Source organism: Neofelis nebulosa, chromosome 6 (genome assembly GCF_028018385.1).
Source record: "Neofelis nebulosa isolate mNeoNeb1 chromosome 6, mNeoNeb1.pri, whole genome shotgun sequence".
In the NCBI taxonomy this organism is placed as follows: Eukaryota; Metazoa; Chordata; class Mammalia; order Carnivora; family Felidae; genus Neofelis; species Neofelis nebulosa.
Genome location: NC_080787.1, coordinates 5,164,768 through 5,172,671, shown reverse-complemented (window position 1 = coordinate 5,172,671; position 7,904 = coordinate 5,164,768). Strand labels below are relative to the sequence as shown.

Below are 7,904 nucleotides of genomic sequence, written 5' to 3'. Positions count from 1 at the left end.
TGTCCACACCCGCGTTCAAGTGTCATCTGTCTACAGTTGACTTGTGGCTTTATTTTCTATACCATGCCTGCCTTCTCCACCTGCAATCAGTAAAGCCCAGGAAATACCTCCTGGGAAAGAAGAACTTCAGCACCACCATATACAAAACAAAAATGTCTCCTATTTCCAGTGGTCTCTTTTCTCTCAACTTTGTAGTTATGAAATGGCTTCACACTACAGCTGGTAAGACCGGAGAGTAGGTTACCAAGAATTCTTGTGGGTTTTGATGTAATTGCCTTCTAATCTTTTGTACTCCCAACCCCTTGAGGTCAGAGACTACTTCATTCACAGTTTAAGTCAAGTGATTAACCCAATAATTGTTTCAATATAAGTAGCAGATACAAGACTTTGAATTGTTGCGGCGTGAACTGGGGAGCCCCTGGTCCTGGGGCCTCCACCCAGCCCAACCCGAAGGAGTCCTCAAAGGTTCTGAGCCTTGTCAGGGGAACGAATTCAAGGACAGACACGCATCACGGTCAACAAGCCACACAGATGGGAAAGTTTATTAAAGCAAAAGGTACACTCTGGAGATAGGTGAGCTAGCAAGAGCCCAAGCACCCCGGGGGTTGGAGTTTCTATCTGTTATTGACAGTTGTTAGGAAGCAGGAGGAATATTCATTACCTGGGGGTGGGGATTTCTTGGAAGCGGGATCGTGTGCCTTCTCCTCCATACTTGCTCAGGGGCTTCCTGTCTTGGCTCCGCCATCTGGGGCCCGTCTGGTGTGCTGGGGCTTCTGGGGAGTGCGGCAGGACAGGCCTCTGACCCTCCCCACGACTGGGCACAGCCTCCTCCGTGCTGCCCTCCAGGCTTCCTCTTAGAACCTAATTAACTGCCCACTCTAACACAATGAGTGGAAGGTAATGGGTGCACAGCTGCTGTTTTTTGTTCTTCTTGGAGGGACACAATGAGTGCATAATATATTTTTTTCAAAATTCCACTAATCACCAATTTCTCTGGTCTGGGTTTATAATTCTCCTTTAGGGGCTGAGGAATGATGGCTTCAGACCTCGAACGTGCTGCAATAATTTAAGTACTGTCGAAGCCTCCACCACTAGAGCTTAAGCAGCACAATCCGGCTTCTTCTAAATCTAGTGTTGCCATTCCTTCTCTCGGTGCTAAAAAATCACCATTTGGGTTGGAAGTTCTCCCTTTTCTTCCTCTTCCATTTGCTTCTCCTTTTCCTCTTTCTTCTCTCTTTTTTAACTCCTGCTCCTCGTGAAGCCGCCTCAGCTCCTCCAGCCAACCAAATCGTCTTTAACTTTGAGCAAGTAGCCTTAGCCCATGTCATTGATGAACTTAAACCTTTCCTTGTATCTTGATCAAGATCATGAATTCTTTCCTAAAAAGAACGGAGCCTCCTACCCATCACCAGGCTCTCCTGCACCACCCTGGGCACCAAGGAAGCAAACCCTCTTGCACAACCTTGAGCCCTGAGATAATGTCTGTAGCTGTCGCCATCAAAACTGTGCATGATCAAGAATTGCCACAGATCACTGCATCCTTAACTGATTAACTAAGTCCCCTTAAAAACCCCATCCCTGGGCCAGGCAGAAACCTTGGAGGTGGCTTTTGGACAAGAGTCCGCCTTTTCCCCAGGTTGCTGGGCTCCTGAATAAAGGTCACATTCCTTTCCAGTCAAATCTGGTCTCTTAAGTATTAGCTTTTCAAACCAGGGGCAGATGAACTTGGGGTTCAGTGACACATTCTCTCTAAACTAAAAAAGGTTTGTTTGGGTTTTGTTTTGTTTTGTTTTAATATTGGGTGAGTTTTGATGAAGGGAAGCCCTGTTTCTTAAACAATGTCGCAGCTTACCTGGCACCTTCACACACTTCTTTAAACCATATTTAACTTCCACATGAAGAAAACACAAAATCCCAGTCAGCCATCTTTTGGTGATGTGTCTATGTGTCCTAACAAATACTCCCTGGTATCCTGTTCCTCAAATTCTGGGTCATAAAGATAACTACAGTGACTAGTCTTATGTTATGGGGTAGTTGTACTCAGTTGAAAATTCCTCTTCCTCCAAATTCATGGGCGTCCTGGGACCTCAGAATGTCACTTCATTTGGAAATAGGGTCTTTGCAGATGTAATCAGGTGCAGATGAGGCCATTAGGTGGGTGCTAACCCAATAGGACTGGTGTCCTCATAGGAAGAGGGAAATTTGAACACGGAACCCCAGAGACAGAGACTTGGACTGATAAGGCTGCAAATCCAGGAAGGCCAGGAGAGAGGGGTGCTTCTGGCCCTTCTAGTCCTTGTGTCTGCCGAGTATTGGTCATCATAGCCGTCCGCTCCACCTCTATTCCATATTTCCTTCCCATCAACAAGCACTCCAGCTGGCTGAGTGAGGCTCATCCACACTGCCAAAAGTTTGGTCACATTAGCAGTGCTCCCTATATCAGGTTATTACAGTTTTCATTGACTTTTTAATCACAGTGCATGAGGTCATTGACAGGTACCCCTGGGAAATCTCCTTGAGCTCTACACATATTCCCTATGTAACCCCATTTTATAGTAGTGCAACCTCTCCTCTCTAGTGCGTCTGAAACAGCAGGGTTGTATGCAGTAGGTCCTGAGTTGTCAGCTTAAATCTTGGCGCAACTGCAGATAATAGGAGCCACCAGTATGGTGGACACCATGGCACTCTACCAGAAGGGGGTGTGGCTCAGTGGTAGAGCGCGCGCTTAGCATGCGCGAGGCCCTGGGTTCAATCCCCAGCACCTCCACATGGCCATCTGCGAGGGTAAGCTTTTGAACCAACTCCATGGGTTTGACTCCAGAAGGAGTTCCAACCTGACATCTCACTCTTTCTTTCCCTGGTGGCATTTTCATGCCAGGCACAGTGTGGAAGGATAGGGAAGAGCAGGGAATAGGAAAAAAGGGAAAGTTTCTTCTTCTCTGTGTATTCACTTGAGGATAGTGAGAAAGAGACAGAGAAGAAATTTGGTGCAATTTGTCCCAGGATTCTTACTCTTTTCTATCTTTCCTTTTCATGGTTGATAATTTAATACTTAGTCATTTCAATTCCTAAGGGCTTGGTTCCTCCAAACGGACTGCTTCAACACTGCGGTAATTATACCTGCGCTAGGTAAAGACAACACCGCTATTCTTATGTCAGTGGTATGCCTGTCCTGGCATTCAGATCAGTGTGGAGTTCGGTCAAAAGTGAACCTGCAGGAAGGAAGCATGGAGGTGCTGGGGATCGAACCCAGGGCCTCGTGCATGCTAAGCACGCGCTCTACCACTGAGCTACACCCCCTCCTGGTAGAATCCTGTGGTGTCCACCATACTGGTCGCCCCTATTGTCTGCAGGTGCACCAAGATTTAAGCTGACAACTCCGGACCCACTGCATACAACCCTGCTGTTTCAGATGCACTCGAGAGAGGACACATTGCATTCCAACCTGCAAAGCCCTTAACACAATTAGCCTCATAACTGACCCTCAGAGGACTGCGGGCAGCCGACTTCCTGAGTGAAAGTTCCTGTCCACCACCAAGGAGAGTTTCAGGATGGAACATTCTCTTGGTTCTTCAGTTTCCTTCCCTCCTATCTGCAGAGCTCTCAGAAGAAAAGTGGTGCGGGGGATACACAAAAACAGTACCTGTATAGGATCAAGCGCTAAAAACAAACAAAACAAAACAGAACAGAACAAAAGAAAAGAAAAAAAGGACGAACCAGTAAGGTGAGGCCACTCAGGAAAGTGAGGTCCAGGTTGGGAGACAATGTGGAGTCAGCACTTCACAATATTGGTGTGAAATGAGGAGCAGAGTGTGTCTGTCACTTCTTCCCTAAATTGCTGTGCCAAACATCTGTGTCTAGGGAGGTGGGGTCCTCACTCTGTCTAGACGCTGCATCTCGTTCTGAGAGCCGGAAGGACAGAAGACAGGAAAGTAGACTAGAAAACACACTCCTGTGTACATAGAGGCTCTTTCAGAAGAAAATGCTCTCCAGGGGAACTTGAAGGAAGGAAAGAAATGAATTTGCTCTTTATAAGCCCCTTCTTACAGAACACACCAAAACTCATAGTGAAGTTGTTCAAGCCCAGAGTGTAGGTGGGTCGTCATTTGAACTCAGGGCCACTTCCACTGAAGGCACATGAGGATCCGTGGTTCCACACGTAGTAACGCACAAACCATTATAAAGAAAGCTTTCTCTTCTCTCTCTTTCTTACCAGTATAGACTCAGGTTTTCTTATTGTATCCATTAGATTACATTCCTTCATTGTTCATTTTCCATTTTAATACTCAGTGCTTCCAACATTTCTCTAGAGGCCCTGTGTCCTTTTGAGCCTACCGTCATCTTTTGAGCACTTTCTTACATTCTGGCACAGAGACATGGTCTAGGGTCCTCTTGTGACTCCCCTGCCCCAGCCCTGGGGTGACGGCAACTTCCTCCAGCAGCCTTGGTTCCTGCTAGCGGGGATCTGTATTAAGAAATTAAGATAGAGCCAAATTATGGAAAGAGCCCAAATGTCCATGGACTGATGAATGGATAAAGACACGCAAAAAGATGGTATGTATACATATAAATAAGTCAGAGAAAGACAAATATCATATGATTTCACCCGTGGAATTGAAGAAATACAACAGATGAACATAGGGAAAGGGAAGGAAAAATAAGATAAAAACAGAGAAGGAGACACACCATGAGACTCTTAAAGATAGAGAACAAACTGAGGGATGAGGGAGGGAGGTGGGTGGGGGATGGGCCAGATGGAGATGGGCATTGGGGAGGGCGCTCGCTGGGACCAGCACTGGGTGTTGTGTGTAAGTGCTGAATTCCTGGGTTCTATTCCTGAAGCCAAGACTGCACCGTATGTTAACTTACTTGAATTCAAATAAATAAATCTTCAAAAAAGAGCGATTAAGAGAGGAGACTAGCCCTCCTCGCTGTCACTAGGGCAGCACTGTTTCTGTGCTTCTGTGCTGGCGGACCTATGACCCGGCTCCTCATTGCCGTCCTCTCATGAAGCTTTGAGGGGCCCCAGGGTCAGGGCGGGCCGAGGAGCATGAGCGGGTCTCGGGAAGCGTGTCTTCCACTCGAGCGCCATCACGTTCATCCTCACGCAGCTGCACAACAGACGTCGTCTAGGGGGTTCCCCGAAATAAGGAGTCGTGCGTAAGGATGTCGGCGCTCAAAGCTCCGTGTCCTCAGGACGCCCGGCGGGTGGATGGCTGCGGTGAAAATGCTTCCGGAAAAAGGTGTGCCCACACCGGGGGTGTAGCTCAGTGGTAGAGCGCGTGCTTAGCATGCACGAGGCCCCGGGTTCAATCCCCGGCACCTCCATTCCCCAGGCTCCTACATCTCCTGGAAGAGGGATCTTTTGATCCTGGAGTGAAAAAAAAGATCCAGGTTTCTGTCTGCAAGTCTCCATCCTCCTAGGCGGAGGATGCTATCTTGGCGACCTCCTGGCCACTTCGGAACACAAGGTGGAAATTCGTGCTCATTCACTCAAAGTCAGCCTTTTTCATCCTCCACCCACCCTCGGCAAGCAGCGCTGCATTCTCCAAGGTCTTCACTCCGCCATCGCTAAGCTGGGAAAGTCAGAGTTCCAAAAGCAGGAAACCCTCTGACCGGAAAGGGCATCTGCTAAGACAGTGAAACCATACCCACCTAGCCCTTCCGGCACCTCGAACATCAGGAGCCAAGTCAACGGGGTTTTCCCGGATTTGAGGGAAAGTTTAAAATTAAAGGCCTAGAAAATCTGAAAAAGTCAACCTGCTTCGGTACCTTCAGAGGAAGGTTTCTGCTCTGCAACAAAAAACACGGGATTGCCCAGTGATGAAAGGTGGCCCGGCCGGCTGCATAATCTGCTGGGCCCTGGTCAGGGGCTGCGGCTGGCCCTGATGACATGTCGGGTGACAGACTGGGGGGAAGCCAGCCTAGGCCGCTCATTCCCTGAAAGACCGAGAGCGAGATGTTCAAGGACACCGAAGGTAGCCACGCATGGCAAGCACTTGCTGCTCTCCCTGCCCTGTTTGGATTCCAAAATAAGAGAAGGGGGCATAGTGGGGGAAACATCCCCCTCGCACTGGTCCTGAGCTCAGACTCGGCGTAACTGGCAGAGCACGGCCTCCTGGAAAGGCTGTAAGAGAAGACGGACGGCAGGTGCCATGAGCACTTACAGGAGAATCAGAGAAGCCGCTCACCTTCTCCCCCGATTTAGGGCAATTGCTTTTGCTTGTGGGGCGACTGGACCTTTCTCCACAATTTTTCAATCCACGGTCCTGATAACATAGTAACTTTGGTAAATCCATATGAATTCGATCATACAACCCAGTTTATAAAGTAAAATAGTCTTTATGCCTGACCTAAACCAGGAGAAAATATTGCACGGAGAGACTTGAATGCGAAGCAAGAGATTTGAGGGAAAGAGCAGCTAACTTAGTTTTGAAGTTATCTCTACACCCAAGGTGGGGATTGAACTTACAACCTGGGGATCAAGCAGCCCAGGCTGTACCGACCGAGCCAGGCAGGTGGCCCAAGAGCTTCTATCGTTGATCACGAAAGAGGTGATTGGTTTGCTGTGCGCTAATTCAGTGTTTGTCGCAGATAATCACACACTCTCAGGAAACCAAACCACTGTATGAATCGAGAGGTGCTATGAAGGCTCTTCTTCAAGACTGTGGGAACCTTGTATCTCTTGCCCCGCCCCCCGGGGCCCCGTAAGTTCGGGCGACATTGGAGAGTCACGCAAAATCACCAGTTTTCTGTGTACTAACTCACATCGGCTCTAGCGGACATGCTCCACCCAAAGTAAACGCTCCTTTCCTGCAAGAAGGGCCCCCGAGCAATCCCATGCCTCCGGGTTGCACACAACATCCTCAATATCCAAGCCCCAGAAGACGTGCTGTCCACTCTTCCCGAGACCTGAGGCCCTCTGAGTCCCCCCATCCCGCACACCCGGCGATTCAGCCAAACATAGGTCCTAAGATCACGTGCATTTATTGTTTCCTCCAAATGTCTTCATTAATTTTAATTCTGTACATATTATAAATGTGTAGTTATTCATAAGACAGAAATGTTTTTATGCCACACTACAGTCTGTAAATGCTGTGGGTTTCTCAAATTGTTATAAATAATCGAAGGCATACTAAAGAAAATTCTAAATGGCTTATATGTTTGTATCTATTGCAGAGTCCTGAGAAGATAATTTCCTTATGACAATGATTCTTAAACTTTAGCAAGACCACGTTCTTGAAATCTACAGTATAAATGAATTATATGAAAGACTTTGTTTTCTTCTGATGGAGACGTCAGTTGCCGCTTACACATTCTTCCGGGAACATTCTTCCTGTGATCCTCACGTCTTCCTAATATCCTATCCCTGTCTCTCTCCCCTGTTCCTCTCATCTCTCAGGTCATTGTCTCCACCTTCATGGCAGAAGTTGGTCTCTGGCTCAGGCTTCTCCACTCCAGATGCTTGAATACACACACACACAATCATGAGAGTGCCATCAAAATCGGCTTGTCTCCCAGACTTTGTGATACATCCCCCTTTCTAATAAAGAGCTTGTTACCAAAACTTGGTGATCCAAATGGGACTATCATACATCCTTGCACTGTGCTATGTTGCCTGATCTATTCTGATTGTGATTTCATTTAGAAGTTAAAAAATAAAAATCTAAAGTGTAATTGGAAAAATCTCAAGAAGTGTGTGTGGGGGGATTCCAGTATGCTACTCAGCAACACCCTTTTTCATTCATTCCTACCTTGAATGTTATGTGCGTGTGCATGTGGGGTGATGGCCAATCATAGGCACAGTGAAAATACCCAGAAGAATCTCTATAGTGTGTGTGTGTGTGTGTGTGTGTGTGCGCGCGCGCGTGCGTACGTGTGTGTGTGTGTGTGTGTCACTGTGG

The 7,904-nt window shown here is 47.6% G+C and overlaps 3 non-coding genes across 3 annotated transcripts; 2 read left to right on the top strand and 1 right to left on the bottom strand.

Annotated features, from left to right (window-relative positions):
* Positions 1–2,695: 2,695 nt before the first annotated feature.
* TRNAA-AGC (transfer RNA alanine (anticodon AGC)) lies at positions 2,696–2,767 on the top strand. Its single transcript has one exon. It is a non-coding gene; the product is annotated as a tRNA-Ala (tRNA).
* Positions 2,768–3,228: 461 nt separating this feature from the next.
* On the bottom strand, positions 3,229–3,300 carry TRNAA-AGC (transfer RNA alanine (anticodon AGC)). The gene has a single exon. It is a non-coding gene; the product is annotated as a tRNA-Ala (tRNA).
* A 1,956-nt stretch (positions 3,301–5,256) lies between these two features.
* TRNAA-AGC (transfer RNA alanine (anticodon AGC)) lies at positions 5,257–5,328 on the top strand. Its single transcript has one exon. It is a non-coding gene; the product is annotated as a tRNA-Ala (tRNA).
* The last annotated feature ends 2,576 nt before the right edge of the window (positions 5,329–7,904 follow it).